Here is a 22,209-nt window from a genome sequence, read left to right on the forward strand (position 1 = left end):
TTCAAACTGTGATCATCATGTGGTAATTTACAACTAAATTTCATGGATTAATATTGAATTATGAAAATAATCAAAATCTGAATAAGGATAGTGCTGTCACAACCAGGAAATGTAGGTTTTTGAAGGAATGAAAGGACATGAGAATGGTGTGGTTTGTTAATTATTTCCTTAGATTAGGTAACTTATTTGTATCTCATGCACATTCAAAAATTAATCAGAGAATCACTGGCATAGTGCTATGCAAGGGGTGAAATTAGGGAAGAGTTCAAGAACAAGATAAAAACAACTATTTACAACTTAAGATAAAACATCCTGCTTATTAAAATCAATATTTAGTCATTAGAATTCATTTTGTAAATCTCTATTGATAATATTCTCCTCCAGTTAATTTGTAAACAACAGTTTCAAAATTCTAAAATTAAGTTGGACTATATTAAATAGCCCAATTTTCAAACTCAAATGGCTGTAAAGTGGGCTTTAGATTACTGCCAGGCCCATTATCTGATCCTGGGCAGGTCTTTAACTGATGGTCTGTATTACAGAGCTAATAAAAGGTAATTACCTATGTGATTCAAATGATTTTTAATTATACTTCATGTTATCTTTGTAAACTTAATAGAAGTATATGTGTATGCATATATATATATATATATAATAAAGTATATGTAGGTTTTATGAAGAGCTTAATAGGAAAATTAAAATTCACTCTAATGGATGAGAGCTAAAATGTACAGTTTATTCAAAAGATCTTACATTTTCATTGATACTGGATTCATTAGTTATTTTTTGTTAATTTTATTTTTTTATTCATTAACGTTAAATGAGTTGTGTCATGGACTCTAAACAACCTGATATGGGTCAGTCGACACATCTTGAGTGTTAAGCAGAGTTAATTATTCAAAGTTAGTATATCCAGAAAATATTTAAAATTTAACTAAAGGTTCAACAGACTCATCACATTCTTCCTTGGAAGATTTTATACTAGGTGAACTACAAGACATAAGAATTCTCAAGCATGTACATGACACAGTGAATATCTTTTCTCTTCTCCAGTTATAGAAGCTTGAAGTATAATCTGGACTGAAAATTTAAAGGTAAAACATTCTTGTCTCTAGTAGAATGCAAATTTGAATTTTTAGAGCATAATGAAACAAACTGGAGAATAGGGAACTGAGAATTTGGAAAATAGAACCTGACTGTAGATACACTTTAAATTTTTTTTCCACTTTTACTTTTTTTATTTTCCTCTTAGAGAAACATAAATTGTTGGCTTTAGTATACACAAGACATTTCTTTTAAAAGAAAATTATTTCAAATTTTATAGTTTTGTTTGGTTCAAAGCCTTTCTCCTTTCTGTATTGTTTTTACAGAGCTAGAGGGAATATTAAAGCTAAGGCTGGGTGCTAAATTTACCAGCGTTAATCCATCAATATCCACTCACAAGAGCTTTGTCCCCCCCCTAAACAATATCCTTTCAATAAGACAGAAATAATCATTCAGAATAAGAATTTAATAAAGGCACAAAGTACTTTGAAAAATACTTTAAAATTTAACCCCATTTCTTAATATTATTCATGATAAATTAAGATATCCCATTCCCCCACCCTCTGGGTGAGTATATATCCAGCCCTAAATTCTACCCAGATCTCAAATCCATTCTCTGCCTTCTGGATGTCCTTTTGCTGTCTCAAACTTTATAGGAGAAAAGTCAATTTATCTTCCCTCTCTTTCCTCCAAATATGCTTTCTCTCAAAATTCATTATTTTTAAATTTATTTAATTTTGTTAGGCTATCTCTATATCACCCACAAGGCCCTCAATACATCTCACATGGTCTATTAAATTGGCATTCTAAATATTGTCCTTTCCTCTCTCCCCACTCTAATCTATCTTCCACATAGCAGCAAAAGTCCTAACATATAGGTTTGATCATGTCACTCCCCTACTCAACAAATCAAATAAAAGAACCTCTGGTATTTAAATTTCATTCCTTCTTATAATGACAATCTTTTGACACAATACTTTCCTCCATGCTATCTACTGTGCAATCTTACTGGTCCATTGGTTGTTTCTCACACAGATTATTAAATCTCTCTTCTCCATTCTGAGAGTCCTCTCCCTTTTTTCCCTCACATAGAAGAATTCTTGCCTGACTTCAAAACTCATTTCCAATTACAATTATCATAAGAGGTCTTACTCAGTCATCACACCCACCACTGTGCCCAACCCTATCCCTTAAAGAAATTTCTCCTCAAAGGTTATCTCTCCTCTACTCTTCCATATCTCATATGTACCTATTAATGTACATATTTGTCTCCTTTTTAAGAAGCAAGTTCCCTAAGAGAAAGGACTATTTTTCCTTTTCCCTTTGTATCTTCAATGTTTAGAAAACTATCTGGTATATAATAATTTATTTATTTTATCAATTGAGATTGTAGAGTTTATAACCATCAGCACTGTGGAGAGAGTTCTCCATATACTGATGAAATCAAAGATCCATTCAAAAAGAAAAAAGAAAAAAATACCCAATAAAACCCCCTTTTCACTCCTTACACCTTGCATCTCAGAATCCCTCATTTCCTTCAAAGTTCAACTCAAACAGCACTTTCAAGATAATAATATATGAAGATAATTGCAATAATACATAGCATTTAAGACGTTAAATTTTGTAATGCACTCTACAAATGTCTTCTTATTTTGACCTCATAACATAATATATCCATATGCACATACCTGCTCATATGCATGTATATGTACACATTCTATATACAGTAGTAGTGGCAAGAGAAGGGTACCTATAGAAGAGATGTTGCAAAAGGGAAATCAACAGTTCTTGGAAATCGATCAGATATGGGTTGTGAGGAATAATGGAGAATACAGGATGATTCTTATTTTGCAAGCCAGAAGAACTAAGGGGATTCCATTGCCCTCTATAGTGATAGAGAAGATAGGAAGGGGAAAAGGTTTGGACAGAAAGATAATGAGTTCCATTTTGGACATGTACTCAAAATGTCTATTGGACATCTAATTCAAGACATCTAAAAGACATTTAAAGATGTAACATTGGAGGTCAGCTGAAAGTCCTACTGTGAAAGACAGGAGAAGCAGATTGGACAATTATCTGCATGGAGATAATTAAATTCTTAGTAATTGATGAGATAACTAAGTGAAGCAGTATAGATAGAATTAGGAAGAATCCCCAAGCCACATTGCAGAATTCTTATGGTGATTGATAGATAAGTAGATAGACAGACAGACAGATAGAAAGGTAGATAAACATATATATATATATATACATATATATGTATACATATATATGTATATATATATGGAGAGAGAGAGAGAGAGAGAGAGAGAGAGAGAGAGATGGATACATACAATATAAGAAAGCAAGGCTTAGTTTCTTAACCTTTGATCCTGTATAAATCTGGGCAAGTCTCATAAATCATATTTCTTTTAAGCAAATTTCTCTCATTTCTCACTCCCTATTTTCCTTCAGTAAATTAGCAACTGGTTATAATCTACCTTAATGAAGGTACTCCCCTATGTTAATCTTTAAATTTTTCATCTAATCAGTTCCAGATTGGAAAATCTCTGTTTGCATGACTGTATTCACATAAGGGAGAGGCTCGGCTGAGTAAATCAAACCTAATTACTCCACGTAAAGTAATGACCATTGTCTTAATCAATCAATGAAAAGAATTTGGAAAAAGTCCTTGATCTATGAAATTACACATAAAGAACTATAGGACTGACTGAGAAAATCTGTTCTCCTCCAAGTACTCAACTATAAAATATGAACCCAAGAGATAGGAGTAAAGAGTTTGAGCTAAAGTATAGTGTCTGAGGTGAGAGAAATTCTTTACTTTAGCCTCAAACCAGTTCTCCTTCCCTTCCTTCACCATTACATCTGGAGGATTTTACAAATTTCAAGGTGGTATATTAAGAGAAGCAACCAAAGTTAGAATAAGAAATATTTTTCCCCATGAAGATAATTGTCTTTCCCTTAAACTGAAGGAATGAAAATTGTGTCTTACATAAGAACATATGAGGTGATGCAATGGATAAAGTGCTGGACCTAGAGTCACAAAGACCTGAGATAAAATCCAGGTTTAGACACTTACCAGCTATGTTACCCTGGGCAAATCATTTAACTCTGTCTATCCCAGTTTTCTCATCTATAAAATGGGATAGAGAAGGAAATGGAAAACCACTTTAGAATCTTTGCCAAGGAAACTCTGAACTGCGTCATAAAGAATTATGCAAAACTGAATAAAATTGATGCTTTGGGAAAGCTAAGCAACAAAGAGGATAGAGTTCCAAACTTGGAGTCAGGAGGACTCATCTTCCTGAGTTCAAATCCGGTCTCAGACACTTATAAGTCTTATGACCCTGGACAAATCATTTATTCCTGTCTACCTCATTTTCTCTAGAAAATTCTAGAGAATCACCTAAAAGGCTAGTTGAAATACAATTACGTAGGACAATTGTGAAGGACTTATAAGCAAGAATGCTATCCGCATCTGGAGAAAGAACTGTGGGAGTAGAAATCCAGAAGAAAACATATAATTTATCCCTTGTTTATATAGTTATTTGATTTGATTATTCTATTACTAAAATGAATAATATGGAAATATAATTTGAATGATAAATATATGTATAACCCAATGGAGGAGAGGGGGCAACCATGGAAAAAATTCAAATAATTAAATAAAATAAAAAACTTGTTGAAATAATAACTTTTACTAAGTTATAGGACACAAAATAAACCCACATAAATCATCAGCATTTCTATATACTGTCAGAAAAGTTCAGCAGCAAGACATAGAAAAATTCCATTTAAAATCACTCTAGACAATATAAAGTACTTGGGAGTGTAATTATCAAACCAAACACAGAAATTATATGAACATAATTAAAAACACTTTTCACACAAATAAAGTCATGTGTAAATAGCTGGGAAAATATTAACTGCTCATAGGCAGGCCAACCTAATATAATAAAAATGACAATTATACCTAAATTAATTTACTTATTCAATACCATAACAAACTACCAAAATTATTGTATAAAATTAGAAAAAACAATAACAAATTTCATCTGGAAGAACAAAAAATCAAGAATATCAAGGGATTTGATGGAAAAAATATGAAGGTGGACTAGCAGTACGAGATCTTAAACTATACTATAAATCAGTATTCATCAAAACAATCTGGTTCTGTCTAAGAAATAGAATGTTGAATCAATGGACTAGATTAGATACAAAATATATAGGGGTAAATGACTATAACAATCTAGTTTTTGATAAACTGAATAATCCCAAATTTGTAGGGGAGTGGGGGACTCACTATCTGGCAAAACTGCTTAGAAAACTGATAAAAAGTATGGCATAAACTAAGACCAATATCACATAACCTATACCACAATAAGGTCAAATGGCTATATGATTTAGACATAAAGTTTGATACTATAAGTAAATTAGGGAAACATAGAAGAGTTCACCTGTCAGGTCTATAAAGAATGGAAGAATTTATGACCAACAAGAGATAGAGAACATTACAAGATGTAAAGTGAATAATTCTGATTATATTAAATTAAAAAGACTTTGTCCAAATAAAAGCAATGTAAAAGATTAAAAGGAAAATGACAATTCAGGAATTAATTTCCAAATTTCTCTGATAAAGGTCTCATTTCTCAAATACATGGAGAAATCAAATTTATAAGAAGACAAGCCATTTCCCAACTGACAAATGGTGGAAGTATATAAACAAGTTTTCAGATAAAGAAATCAAAGCTATCAATAATCATATTAAAATGCTCTAAATCACTGTTGATAAAAGAAATGCAAATTAACACAACTCCAAGGTACCTCCTCATACCTATCACATTGGTCAATATGACAGTAAAGTGATAAATGTTGGAGGGGATGTGGCAAAATTGGGACACTAAAGGTATTGTTGATGGAATTGTGAACTAATCCAACCATTCTGGAGAGCAATTTGGAACCATGCAACTATGCCCAAAGGGCCATAAAACCATGCATACTCTTTAATTCAGTAATACCACTATGAGACCTGTATCCCAAAGAGATAATGTTCATCAATTGTGAAATGGCTGAACAAACTGTGGCATATGGTGGTGATGGAATGCTATTGTGCTGTAAGAAATAATGAAAAGGATGCTTTCAGAAAAACCTGGAAATATCTACATGAACTGACGCAGAGGAAAATAAGTAGAACCAAGAAACTATATACAATAATAGCCATGTTGTATGGTGATTTACTATGAAGGAATTAACCACTATCAGTAATAAAATGATTCAGGCCAATTCTGAAGGACTTGGGACAAAGAATGCTATTCACCTCTAGATAATCAACTGTTTGAATTGGAATGCAGATAAAAGCCTACTAGTTTTCACTTTTAGTTTATTCGAGTTTTCACTTTAGAGCTTTAATTTTATCTGAGTATTTTCTTACAATAATGAACTATAGGGAAATATGTTTTGCATGATAATACATCTATAATGAAGGGGAAAAAATCAAGCTTTGTCTTGGTTATCATTGCCCTCTCCATTCTTACTTTCATTTTTTCCCTCCAGTATATACCTGACATAAATATTTCAAAACAAACAAAAACCCATCTTGTTGTCCTTAGCTTTCCATAGCTAATTCCTGATAGGTAGTGCTCCTGATATTAAACTTATAGGACCACACCTGTAAGAATGCCTGCATCCTATTCTTCTACCTTAATTTGTTCAACTATTCCACAATTAATGAATTAAATGGAATGCAGCTGTGCTATTAGAAAGAATGAAAGACATAAGAAAAATATGAACTGATGTAGGGGAAAGGAAGTAGAACCAGGAAAAAATACTGTATATGCACTAACAATAATATAAAATATATGGTCAATTCAATTATCAATGACGATCCTAAAGCAGATGTGTCAAACATGGGGCTGAAAGTAGTCACAATATTCTTGAGTACAGTGTGGAACCAGAATTCAGAAACATTTAACAGATAGATAATATTAATGGCAGTTTTCTAACTCCATGTGCTTCCCCTGGTATGGGGTAGTGGCTCCTGATTGTATTTGAGTTTGGCATCACTGGGTTAGAGAACTGATGATGATCACCCACTTCCTGATGGTGAGATATATTCAAATTGCAGAATCAGACATATAGCTTTGAAAATGTCAATTTGGGGATTTCTTTTTTTTTAATTCTGCTTATTTGTTACAAGGGTTTTGTTTTTTCTTTTAACTGAGGTGTGTTGGAGGGAGAAAAAAATAAACATTTGTGAATTTGCTTGTTAATAAAATTTTAAAATGACACTTGCTTTCTATAAAGTGCATTATAAAAACTAAAAGAGCTTTATAAATGAAAGTTAATCTTCACTTTCTTGACTCTGATTTATGGGTTTCACAAATAATATTTTGACATAAAATACCTCTATGCCTACTCTTTTCTCTAATCTTGTACTTTTGGACAAGACAAACTTTGTACTTAAGATCCAAACAATGGCTAATAAGAAAACACTACACCAACTATAGTAGGCCAGGAATGGAATCAGACCCCATACATGGTTAAATAATCAACTCTACATGACTGGCACTAATTATTAGGGAAATATCACCAGCTGGATTATCTGGAGCACAGACTCAGAGTGGTCATGTGGTTGATATCTAGAAAAAAATTGGCCTCTTCATGGAGAATATAGGATCTGCCATCTCCATCCTCCCTCTCCTGCTCTCCCTAGTTTAGAAGAAACAACCATGTAAGCTTCAGCATAATGCTTTATTAAGCTTGCCTTTGAAGACAAATTATCTAATTCAGGAAACACATCCTAGCTCCAATTTGTGTTGATTATAATCAAACTTTAACTGAGATACTTCTTTTGGACAATTGCAACTAGTTATGGCTTGCGTATTCAATCTAGCTTTATTAGAGCTTGTGAATAATCAGTGCAAAAGTCAGACATATGCAAAATGATGAACAATAAAAGGGGACAAGCTAGTTGAGAGCTACACTTATCATAAAATTGATTATTTTTGTTTTATTACATGCCAGGTCACCACTTTATCAGTCCTTTCTCTTCAAAATTATAGAAAATAGGGTAAGCTAAGTAACTTGGTGAATAGAGCACCAAGCCTGGATTCAGGAGGACCTGGTTCAAATGTGACCTCATACACTTCCTAGTTGTCTGACCCTGGACAATTCACATAACAATTACCTAAGCCTTACCTCTCTTCTGTCTTAGAATTAATAGAATTAATGCTAAAAAGTAAAGATTTAAAGAAAAGAATTAAATTGTTATTTTTTTTTATCTTGGAGGAATTTTCTTCTATGACATCATCAGTTCCAAATCAGGAATTATCTCTACAAAACCCATGATAGAGGAACTGAACTCTGCTTGGTTTGTTGAGTATTTCATTTCATTGACAGATAGCCACAATATTTTTCCAAAAAATGTTTTTTTTCTACAACTCACAAAGTATATAGGTGCACTTTTAGCGATAATTAGGGGTAAAATAAAATATTGTGACTCCACTTTAGACCTTTTCCTATAACATCATGCTTCTTGGAAATATATATATTTATAATTGAGAGGGATCTCTGAGACCATCAATTTTGAATTCCACCTATTCTCATTTTACAGATTAGCAAAGTGATGCTCTAAGAGTCTGAGGGACTTGATCAGAGTCACATAGCTGGTAAATACCAGAAGCCAGGTTTGAACCCACGTTTTCCTGAATCCAAATTGAAAAAACTTTTCTCTTTACCAGGTATACTTCTTACTAATATTTATTTTTACCATCTTTCTTACCCCTACCTGGTATACCCACCTTTCAAAATATTTCTCTTTTGTTGGATCAACTGAGATGACCACTCAACTAGCTATCATCGATGCTCCCAGATTGTGTTCTTTCTATGCCCAAATTTACTACTGTACTTTGCCTCTCATTTGCTTGCATTAATCTTTATTTTATATTACACTTACTGATATGTATATTCTTCTATTTCCTCATTCTTCCCCTATTTAAAATTAAACTTCACATGGCTGCACTTGTGTCATTTTTCAAGATCTGTTTTCTCGTAAGGACCTAGCACAGTGCCTTGCACATAGTAGGACCTTAATAAAGATTTGTTAGAAATAGAATTAAATGTGTTCTGTTCACTAAAATTTGCTAAAATTATATAATGAGTGTATTCTCATAACATTATTGAACACAATGTATGAGAATTCCCCCCTTTCCCAATAATGTATTCTCCAGGTAGAAAATACCTGGCATCTTAATTTTTCATCATATTATATGAATTTTAGGCCTATCTATGTCTTCTTTTGCTTCTATAACTGATAAGCATTTATTGATGTTCATTTTAAAAGGCAGCATTCATAACCACATAATGTATACTTTGTCTTCTGGTCAAGAAAAGGTTTATTGGGACTATTATTGTTTTTTTTTTTTAAACCCTTGTACTTCGGTGTATTGTCTCATAGGTGGAAGAGTGGTAAGGGTTGGCAATGGGGGTCAAGTGACTTGCCCAGGGTCACACAGCTGGGAAGTGGCTGAGGCCGGGTTTGAACCTAGGACCTCCTGTCTCCAGGCCTGACTCTCACTCCACTGAGCTACCCAGCTGCCCCCCTATTATTGCTTTTTGATAATGCGCTTAGTAGGAATACAGTCTGTGATTACATTATTAAAGAATTATTGAATATCAGTGTTGGAACCAGGATATGAGATCACCTTTTCCATTGCAAAATACTTCACTAAGCATTAGAATGTTTAGTAGTTATGTCACACTGCCAAGTCCTATTGATCTTGCAGTCAGCTATAACTCCCAGATCTTTATCAAATTAACTCACTTAACATTTTCCCTCTTCTTCAATTCACTAGTAATACTGCTCAAAAGAGCAGTGTTTCAAGTACAGGTCTTTACAATTATCTTTGTTAAATTTAATTTCCTAGAATTTGGTCTATTTTTCCAGATTAATACTAGTTTGAATATTGGTCCTGCGTGCCATTCACTTCATTAAGTATTCTTACCAGTTCAATATCATTCACAAATCTGAAATAAGTACTTAATATGTGTTCATTTCAGCTGTTGATAAATTTGCTGAATAAGACAGAACCCTATAGCAGTATAAGAACCAAGGTGACATTGATCCATTAAACAATACATTTTAGATACAGTACTTAAAATAAGTACAAGCCCCTTCAATATACTATCATACAGCTTATAACCCTCTTATTGACAAGGGTATCATGAGAGACTTTCCTTTATTTCACATATATACTAAAAATGGAATTCTCTTGCTCTATCATAAAAGAAATGAGTTTACTTTGTCATGATTTGTTCTTAATGATCTCATTCTGTTACTAGTGATCAATATCTTCTTAAGCATTTAGAAACTACTAGTGTAATAATTTGCTCTATAATTTTTTCTGGGAATTGATGTCAAACCTGTGAATCAAAAATTGTAGTCATATTTTTGTCCTCTTTTTTTGAAAACTCTTACAAAATTTGGACAGGTGCAGTCTTTTCTACTTTTTCCCATTCTGCCTAACAATCATAACTATGAATCCTTTGATAATTTTCATGCTTTTCCATTTAATTGCCATTCTCAAGGAAAAATGAAATAAAATAAATTAAATAGCAATGGTTTCTGTTATCTATTGGCATCATAACATTAGCCCACTTGAAACAACTGATGTGTCTCTTTCCTTATTCTTTTCAATCTAGAAATAATTAGAATGGATGTCAATAAAAATGTGATTTGTTTTTAAATAATTTTTATTTACAGACAATATTATTGGGAGAATACAAAACACAAATACACACACATATATGTACGCACATGTATATATGTATAATAAATCAAGAAGTGTTTTTTATTGTTTTGGTGAAATTTAGTATATGGGTGGCCTATAACAATTAAATACTTTTCAAAAGTCTTAAATGTGATAGTCTATATAACTTTTCAATACCCAAATCTTGTTTTTCATTTCTAACTAAGGGCTTATTATACCTATATTTTTTGATTAAATGATACAGTGAATATTATTAACTTTTCCCAATTAAATATTACGAACACACAAAATATTAATTGTAGTTTAAGTTTAAATGCTATTGAAATTGTTTGAACTAGAATTTACACAAATACAGATCTTTTTTCCTTAAAAACATACCATAGGAATCATTTGAACAAAGTTAAGCAGAAAATTTAAAAAAAAAAACATGAATGGAGGAATATCTGGGAATCTGGGGGAAATAAACAGGACAAGATAAAGATGTTTAGGGAGCATTATAGAGCAACTCTGAGAAAAACAGGAAGAACTTGATGATGCTGATTAAGATGAAATAAAGATTTTTCTGTCCTGAATTAATAATACTGTGCTTCACTTAAGCTGTACTGTAAGAAAAATTATTATTTTTCCCAATAGATTATTTGTTAGATGTACCATTTCCTGTTATTTACACCTCCTTCAGTTTCTCCATTATATTTAGCACTCCATGGTCAATCAGTGGTTAGAACTCACTTTTTAAGCATAGATATGTAATAAGATGCAATATCATTTGGCTAATGACAAAATGCTCTTCCAGTCACAGCTTTTGACTTTCTGCCAGTATTGAGAATAGATGTAATTAAACACAGATCTCTTATGTGTCAAATGAAACTTCTGAGCAGAATCACAGAATTTTAGAGTTCAAAAGGATCTCAGCATCTATCTTTTCCAATCTATATTCAAAAAAGAATTCCATCTATAACGTACATGATAAATGGTACTATATCCTTTCTGCTTAAAAATTTCCAATAAAGGAGAGTCAAATATGTCTTGAGGCAGCCCATTTCAGTTTCAGATATTATTTTATGTTTTTGTTTTGTTTTGCTTTATAATGGAGAATGAGAAAGAGGGAGATTGAGAGAAGGAGGAGAAAAGGAGAGGAGGAGGAGGAAAGTAAGTGGGTGGGGAAAGAAGGGAGGGAGAGGAGCAGTAGGGAGGAAGTGATAGGGAAGGAAGGGAGAAAGGAAGGAAGGAATGGTAAGGATCCAAGACAACTCCAAGAGACTCATAGGAAAAAAAGATATCCACCACCCAAGAAGGAAAAGGCAGAATCTATAAATTTAAACATACCATTCTTTTATCTGTTTATTCCATGAATTTTTCTCTAGAGTAAGTAATAGTATCTTCTTTCACAACATAAAGAATATGGGAATGTGTACTATATGATTGTATATAGAGAACTTTGGCATATTATCTCCTTTTTAGGGATGGGGAGCAATAGGCAGGAGACAGAGCATGGATTGCAAAATGTCAGAAAACAAATATTAAGAAAATGTATGTAAAGACATGTAATATGGAGAAAATAAAAATTTATAATTTTTAAAAAGAGCTAGAGTCAAATAATGACCTTGGGAATAAAATAAATTTGACAAGACAATAAAAAGTGAATGGCAAACCACTCCAGTATCTTTACCAAGAAAACTCCCAAATGGGAACATGAAGCTGTATACAACTGAGGAACAACTGAACTACAACAAACAGATATGAGACTTTTCTTCTTATGGAGAGGGAAGCTAAGCCATTTCTGAAGAAGCAGTTTTTTGTGCTTCAAGGAATGAAGAAATGGATTTTAGGTGTTGTCATCTGAGACACCACTCAATGACGGCAAGAAGAATAAAAGAGAATAGTGGTGGTTGTTGACTACTCTGCATAAGGCACCATGACCAGTTATACAGACTAAAGGTCTGCTGTCTTCTGTGGGTATGAATTCAGGAAATGATAGAGATATTTTTGAGAAATACCAAAACTGACAATCAATACTCACTTTTGATGTTTCCTAAAAACGGTAAATCATAACGCCACTATGAGAACTACCAAAATATGGCACAGAAACATGATGTGAGCACTCATGGTTCTGGGAAAATGGCACCAGTAAACTTGCTCAACAAAGAATTGACATAAAGTCTCAATTTGTAAAAGAAAAAAAACTGCTTTTTCTATGAAACACAAATAAGCAAAATACAATGAAACAAGATATAATTGTACTACAGAGGGCAACCTCACCCTCCCAGTCCCTCAGGCTCACAACCAAAGAGTAATCCTGGATCCCTCATTATCTCTCTCCTTCCATATCCAAGCTTTTGCTGAAGCCTATTGATTTCACAAATGCAACATGTCTCTTATATGTCCCCTTCTTTCCTCTAATACTGCCACCACTCTGGCAGAAGCAGATCCTCATCACCTCACGCCTAGACTACTTCAAAGGGCAACAAATGGGTCTGGCTGCCTCAAGTTCCTCCCCATTCCAATTCTTCCTTCATTCAGCCACCAGAATGATTTTCCTAGAGCATGGCTCTGACCATGTCACCCAACTACTCAGTAAACTCCAGTGGATCCTTATCACATCCAGCATCAAATACAAAATGCTCTATTTGTCATAAAAAATCCTTTTATAACCTAGCCTCTTCTGACATTTCTAGTCTTCTTATACCTTACTGCCCACCATTTACTCTTTGATCCTGTGACAATGGCCTCCTGGCTATTTTAAGAACAAGGTACTCCAGTTATCAGGCTCAGGGTACTTTCTCTGAGTATTCCTCTATGTCTAGAATACTCTTCCTTCACAACTCTGCCTATTTACTTTCTTTCTACCTTGAAGTTTCTACAAAAATCTTAGCTTTTACAGGAAGCCTTCCATATGCTCTACTAATTCTACTTCCTCCCCTCTGATCCTATTTATCTTGTATGTGGTATGCTTCATATTTTTATTTCTATATATTGTTTCCCTTCTTACATTCTTGTATATTGTTTCCCTTCTTAACATTCAAAATTCCTTGAAGACAAGGGCTGCCTTTTGTCTCTTTCTGTAACTCCATCACTTAACACAATGCTTGGCACATAGTAGGGGCTTAATAAATGTTTGTTGATTGAGGTTGGATTTTCTCTCTAATACTAATTATAGAAATGTTCTGCAAATAAATTATCACTTCCTACCTGGAAATGGAACTAAAAAAAAAATAAATTGGTCCCATAAATGAGTAGGATGATGAGAACAGGTTCCATTAGGAAATTTGAGAAAAATATTGGGGGAAATTTTACAGCTTTATCAATTTTCCAAATTTTCCAATTTTTGCAATTTTCCAAAAATGTTGTCAGAAAAGTCCATCAATTAATCCCAACATTTTCTCAGAAATACCATCATACTATGGAAACATGGAAATTTGTGACTTCAGAAGAATACTAATTACAATTTACCCAAAAGATAATTGAAAGGAATTTGGTAACTATGCCTGGAGCATATCACAAATGATAATTTATGAGAAAAAAGTAACTGTAGTTTATTAATCTAATTTAACCAAGTAAGCAGTTAACAAGAACTTATGAAGTGCATACTATGGGACAGACCCTGCAAATTGTAGGGAATACAAGAAAAATAGTATAAAACTTTCCACCTTGAAATTTTTTAAAAATTTAATACAAAAGAATTTGTAAGCAGAAATGTCAAATGGAAAAAGCATGATTTTGAAGTTAGAGGATTAGTATTTAAATCTTTTCTCTAATGTTGACTTGCTCTGTGATCTTCAAGAAGACATTTAACTTCTCTGGACCTCAGTTGGCTTGTTTGTTTTTTAAAAAATGGTGTTGGACTAGACGGACTTCTAAGACCCTTTCGGAATTGTTGATCCATGATACTTTGATACTATGACTACAAACAAATCTAGAAATATCTTTGTGAAATAATATAAAGTGAAAAAATAGCTGTGCTAAAAGATTTATAACTATGATTGTATGAGGAAAATTAAATTAAAATGAATGAACAAAGAATTGATGGAGACTTAAGAGACTAAGAAATAATGTAATACTTTATGCTTTGAAATAAATGTAATTATAAAGATTAGTATAATCTTTGCAAATAACAAATATGTTTCTTTTCCATTTTATGTTAAGATATACTCCCAAACCCACTTATATACAGATATATGGATATTGTATAAGAGAGAGTTAGATGGTACAAAGGATGGAGTAATGGGTGTGGAGTCAGAATTTGAATTTTGCTTTAGCCACTGAATAATTGTGTGCCTTTGGGTAAATCACTTCATCTGTCATATAATCAGTTTCCTTCTTTGTAAAATCAGAATAATAATACCATCTATTTTACAGTAATTGTTGTGAATATAAAGTGTTATAAAATTTAAAGAACTATTAAAAAAGCAATGATGATTAATGCTAAAGAAATTGTCGATTACATATGTAATCATTAAAGGTGGTGGCCTAGTCATGAAATAAGAATGAAAAATGGTAGAACATATGAAATGTTATATTGGAAAGTAATGATATCAAATCAGTAAGAAGACTTCCTGTGAACTGTGTAAATTTCGATAAAGATTTAAGGAATAACATTACCAATATAAGATTCATGATCTGCACTAGAACAGTGAAGGGAACAGTTAAAACAATGTGCTTATAGGTGTATTTCAGTATGTAGGTAGAAGATTTTAATAAGGCTGGGGGAAAAGAAGGGAATAGAGTGAATCCAGACATGGAAGTGGGAAAATGCAGCAAGTTTCAATAGACAGAAAAATTTTGTCAATGTCATGGACTTTATTTTTTTTTATTTTTTCCAGGTTCAGTTAGAAATTTTTTTTGACAAATTTTGAGGGGATTTTAGAATTTCAATTTTCTCCCTCCATACCCTCCTTCCCCAAAGCTGTGAATAGTCTGACATAGATTATGCTTATACTTTCATGTAATACATATTTCTATAGCACCCATGTCATGATAAATGACACACATATAAGATAAAAGACATCACATATACAAAAGAAATTTGATGAAGGAAATACAGTGGAAGAGAGTATGCACTGATCTGTACTCATACTCCAAACATTCCTTTTTTGGCAGTGGGTAGCATTTTCATCATGAGTCCCTTGTAGTTATCTTGGAAACTGGCTTTGCTGGTAATGGTTGGTTTAGCCCTTCACAGTTGATCATTATATAATATTTCTGCTATCATATAAATTGTTCTCTTGGTTCTGCTCACTTCACTTTGCATCAGTTCATAAAATTTTTTGCAGGTTTTTCTGAATTCATCCTGTTCATTGTTTCTTATCTTGTAACAGTATTCTACTATAACTTATATCACCACTTATTCATCCATTCCCCAACTGAAGAACACTGCCCCCCCGCAATTTCTAATTCTTTGCCACTATAAAAAGAGCTACTAAAATATTTTGGTACAGATAGGTCCTTTTACCTTAACTCTGATCTCTTTATGATACAGATCAGTAATGGTATTGCTGGGTCAAAGGGTGTGCATAAATTTGTGGCCCTTTGAGCCTGGTTCTATATTGTTCTCCAGAATGGTTGTATCAGTTCACAGTTCCACCAACCCTAACCAACTAATGTCCCAATTTTCCCACATCGTTCCAACATTTATCATTTTCTTTTTTGATCATGGTAGCCTTTCTGGTATGTGTGAGGTGGTAGCTCAGAGTTGTTTTAATTTGTATTTCTCTAATCAAGTGATTTGGAGCATTTTTTCATATGAGTAGGTATAGTTTTAATTTCTTCCTCTGAGAAATGCCCATTCAGATCCTTTGACCATTTTTAAAAATTTATTTAATTAATTGATTTAGATTATTTTCCCATAGTTACATGATTCATGTTCTTTCCCTCCCCTTCTGCCCCCCCCAAACCACCCCCTGTAGCCAATGACTAATTCCATTGAGTTTTACATATGTCATTGATCAAGACTTATTTCCATATTATTAATATTTGCATTAGAGTGATTGCTTAGACTACATTCCCAATCATGTCCCCATTGACCCATGTGATCAAGCAGTTGTTTTTCTTCTGTGTTTCTGCTCCCAGGGTTCTTTCTCTGGATGTCAACAGCATTCTTTCTCACAAGTCCCTCAGAATTGTCCTGGATTATTGCATTGCTGCTAGTAGAGAAGTCTCTATGTACATAGTTCTCCTGGTTCTGCACCTTTCACTCTGCATCAACTCCTGGAGGTCATTCCAGTTCACATGGAATTCCTCCAGTTCATTATTCCTTTCAGAACAATAGTATTCTGTCACTAACAAATAAGACAATTTGTTCAGGCATTCCCCAATTGAAGGGCATCCCCTCATTTTCCAATTTTTTTGCCACTACAAAGAGCACAGCTATAGATATTTTTGTATAAATCTTTTTCTTTATTATCTCTTTGGGGTATAGCCCTAGCAATGGTATGGCTGGATCAAAAGGCAGACAGTCTTTTAAAGTCCTTTGAGCATAGTTCCAAACTGCCATCCAGAATGTTTGGATTAATTCACAACTCCACCAGCAATGCATTGATAATTTGACCATTGTTCTATTAGGGCTTGGTTTGTATTCTTATAAATTTGACTCAATTCTCTACATATTTGAGAAATGACATTTCTGTCAGAGACACTTGCTATAAATTTCTCCTAAAATTTATTGTTTCCCTTCTAATCTTGGTTGAAATGGTTTTATTTGTACAAAAGTTTTTTGGTTTCAGGTGATAAAAATTATGCATTTCATTTTTTGTAATGTTCTCCATGTCTTACTGAGTCATAAATTCTTCCTGTTTCCATAAGTCTGACAAGTAACATTTTCCATGTTCTCCTAATTTGTTCATGGTGCTGCCCTTTAGTTCCAGATCAAGCATTCATTTTGACTTTATCCCGGTGTATAGTATCAGTTGTTGGTCCATTCCCAGTTTCTGCCATAGATTTCCAGCTTTCCCAGAAGTTTTTTTGACAAATAATGAGTTATCTTGCCAAAAGCTTGGATTGTTGGGTTTGCCGAACACGAAGTTGCAGAAAGGACAAGGCAGATGAGGCCAGAGAAAGTACATTGGATTTAACAGTTAGAGCATTATAATCTTGTCAAGTGGAGTTTCATTTGAGTTTTGGTAAGGAGCTATATCATAGGGAGTTAAGAAATGATTCAGAAGCAAGAAAGTAGAAATAATTAATGTAGGCAGTATCATTTTCATTTGTTTGAATAGAAAAGAAAAAATATTAAACAGTATGATGTGTGGCTGTTCCAGGGAAATTGAAAATCTGGATACTTTGAAGGGGTTTATTCTGGTCATACTTTGTGATACTTGGCAAAGACTCTACTTGTTCTGATTTTTATGGACAGGATCTTCAAGAAATAAGGCTTTGCAGAATCATTATAGTATAAAAGGAGAGATTTCTTGAGAGTACTCTTTTACATTTTCCAGTCCTACAGTCTATTCTGGACCTCACTTGAAAGAAATAGACCTGTGGGTGAATCAGTAAATAGGAATCATCAAAAAAACAAGGTGGAAAATATAGACTTTCTAAAATTTGATGATTCTGACTTTCCACCTTACATTGTGATGATGAAAGTGGCAATAATTTACATTGGATGATAGGCAGTTAATTTCTGGGATTTTCCCAATTAAAAGATATAAAAAAATATGGTATAGATGTTTTAAGGGAATGGAATCTCCATAAGAATTTCCATAAGGAGGTAATTCTTCCCATTTTATAGAAGAAGAGGGAAAAGGAGAAAGGAATTGATTACCTTCTATGTGCCAGGCATTGTGTAGAATGCTTTACAAATATTTTTGTTTGATCCCCTAAATGGTCCTATGAGATTAAAGGTATACACCTTGTTACAACGTGATGATGAAAGTAGCAATAGTTTATATTGAACTGTAGGCAGTTAACTTGTAGGGTTTTTTCAACTAAAAGATATAAAATATATAGTAAGAATGGTTGGCCTTGATTATCCTGGTGAATTACTTTGACAGAAGAAATAGGTAGGGGTATGTTTAGGTGGCTTGAGAAAAGAAAAGAAAATTTGGAACAAGACACTAGAGAACATGATAAGAAGCCAGTCATGAAAGATAAAAAGATTCTCACCCAGTAGTGATGGCCCAGTTAAGGTTAAAAAGTGTAAATTTATAGTATCTCCAGAAAATATAGTGATATAACTTCCTCCATCAAAATTTCACAGCTTATAAGTAAGGTCAGAGTACGTGAATAGTAGCAAGGTGAGGTTAGAAAAGAATGAGTGGCGATATAACAGAAATGTGGGATCGTGGGCAGAAGAAAGCATATGTTTGATTGTTTTATTACAGGATTAAGATCTCAAAAAAGATAACATGGAGTTCAGGGCAGAGCTTATGGCCAGGAAAGTTGCAGTGACTACAAAGAATAGATTCAGGAGGAGTGAGGGAGGCACAGGGGAAGATGAAGGACAAGGGATGTTATATAGGGGATTCTAGGTGAGGTACAGTTCAAACCAAACAGACAGCCTTTTGTTACCTGATGATTGAGATTCTCTGATTGACATGCAGTTGACAATTCTCAAATTAAAAACAAAAGCTTCCTGTATAATGGTGGAATTACAACTCACCAGCTTTGTTGTTTTTATTTTTTAAATAAAATCAACATTTTCCATGGGTAATTCAATTTAAAATGTTTGTTTTTGAAGCATAGTTTTTAAGTGAATCTACATATTATAACATTTTAAAAAGAGGGGCATAATTGCACAGTGGAGAGAGAAATGAATTGACAATCAGAAGCTTTAGGTTTAAATCTTGACTCTACCATTAATCAGTGCCTCCCGTGTTTAGCACAGTCTCTGGAACGGAGAGCCTAATGCGAATCTTTTAGTCTTAACTTCTTGTCTTAAAGTACAATTTCACTGTACCTCACCTGTGCCATATATAAAATGAGATGACTAGACTAGATAATCTCCAGGTTCCCTTATGAGTCTAAATTCTATAATTTAAAATAAATTGAGTTTTGCATTGATATAACACCCTAAAAATGTAGCAGCCCGAAACACAAATCATTCTGTTTAATATAAAGTAGGAAGAAGGGAAAAAATATCAGGAGACAACCTAATGAAAAGAGAACTTTTTGTAAAACTTTTGACAAAACCTGAGATATGAAATAAAGTAGGTACTGGTTAACAACAAAAGAAGTCCTTACCCCAGTCATCAACAGCTTACAAAGGCAACGTATATAACCTTGGCAGTGGTCACTTACAAGACAGTGGCAGAAAGCTGTACTTGGATTTGTTGGGAATCAATGCAAAGAGTAAGCTGTCAGTTTTTTCCACAGGGTCAATAGCTCAGATGGGCTGCTTCCACCGAAGCTCCTGTGGAAACAATTTCCAAAAATATACAACTGAATGTCATGTCATATAGATTAAATGATTGACTTGGATCTACTAGGTATATGGAAAGAGAATGGAAAAGGCATCATTAAATGATTGAAAGACTGTGGAGACAGAGATACTATGGTATAGTGGATAAAGAGTGAATCTTGGAGTCAGGAAGACCTATATTCAAGTTTGACATTTAACATACTAACTTTGTGACCCTGGGCAAGTCACCTAACTTTTCAGGGTCCTTGGCACCTCTTTAAAACTGCAATTGGCAGAGAAGTTACTTTCCTATATTACTAAGGAAAATTACTATAATTGGAGTTCTATAAACAAATTAAATCACAGGCCTGATCTCAGGATTTTGAAATTTTATATCAGAAAATATTTTTAAAAATTCAGTTAATGATAATGCAAACAAGGGACAACTAGGTGGCACATTCATTGACTGTGAGGCCTGGGGTCAGGAAGACATCTTCCTGAATTCAAATGTCTAAGACACTAGCTGTTTGGCCCTAAGTAAATTACTTATCCTCGTTCGCCTCTCTTTCCTCATCTATAAAATGAGGTAGAGAAGGAAATGACAAACCATTCTACTATCTTTGTCAAGAGAACCCCAAATGGGGTCACGAAGTGTCAGATACAACTAAAACAATTTAACAGAAATAGTAAATCAAAGAAGTTTATATATTAAGGTCTTATGAAGAAATTACAATATCTGGACACCAAGGACAATCTTATTTTGACTTTTTCAGAAGTAAAAATTGAAAAATGTACTGAAATTGAAACCCTCTTCAATCTTGTTTCAGTCTGTCTTTCCACACTGATTCCATCCTATTTGCCTTCATACTTTCTATCTACATTTCGGCCTCGCTAACCTACTTACTCTTCCCTATATATGACTTTCCTTCTCTTCCTGGGCTATACTATGAACATGGCATTTTCTCCTTTCTTATTTTTATATCATGAAATTTCTAGGCCAGATCAGAAGCCAAGTCATGCATGAGGCCTTTTCTGGTCACCAAAGTTTTTTAGGAAAGCAATACTTTCCCCACCTACTGAAGTTCATTTGTATATTATAACTTCATATAGATTTTGTATTTATTTACTGGTATACATATCATTTTTCTCTAATAGAATATTAGCACATTAAAGGATAGGATTTTAATTTTTTGTCTTTGTATCCCTAGCACCCATCCAAGTGTTCACAAACATTGCGTTCAAGTATTTAGTGTTATTTCACTTAAAATGCTTATTGAAACAAATCTATTAAGCTATAAACTGATTTCCATGTTCATGGATACCAAACTGAAAAATGATAGATATGTGATGTAATAAGACTTCATCAAATTTAATTTTTGAAATGACTTGGAAGCCATTAAAATGTTTCTTTACTTAGAATGAATAAAAACTTAACTAAAAGAAGATAATGAAGTTATATTTGCTTCTATTTGATTTTTGTGAAAAACATTACACTACAATTAGGAAATATAAATTTTGCTATTAGTCTTATCACTACAAAACTGCAGTGATCTTGGGCAATTTAATATAGCTCTCTGGCCTTCAGTTTTCAATCAATTTAATACATAGCTTAGACTACATAATGTCTTTCAGCTCTAAAAGTCTTTGACTTTTAGATTAGTCTAGAAAACCTTGGAATAAAAGTGAAACATATATTTAAATGTTTAAAATCAGGTTTGAAATTGTTCTAATTAAGCAAGAGGTAAAAAAAATCAGGTGATCAGCGATATAAAATTTTCTGGACTTCATCATTTCCAGAAACTTATCTTTCTGAAAAAATGTAACCAATTCAGAAACTCAGCTTCCTCAGATCATTTCCCAATCAGACTGCATGATATCATGATGCCATGTAATGTCCCCACCACCAAATTTTCACCTTCATTTTAATGTGTTGTTCCCCCTATCAGAACATGAGCTCCTTGAGAATGGAAACTATCTTGTGCTTTTATTTTTATCTCCAGCCTTTAGTATAATGCCTAGAACACAGTCATTTAAGAAATCTCTGTTGACTATGACTGACTTAATATA

The sequence above is a fragment of the Gracilinanus agilis genome, chromosome 1 (genome assembly GCF_016433145.1).
Source record: "Gracilinanus agilis isolate LMUSP501 chromosome 1, AgileGrace, whole genome shotgun sequence".
NCBI lineage: Eukaryota > Metazoa > Chordata > Mammalia > Didelphimorphia > Didelphidae > Gracilinanus > Gracilinanus agilis.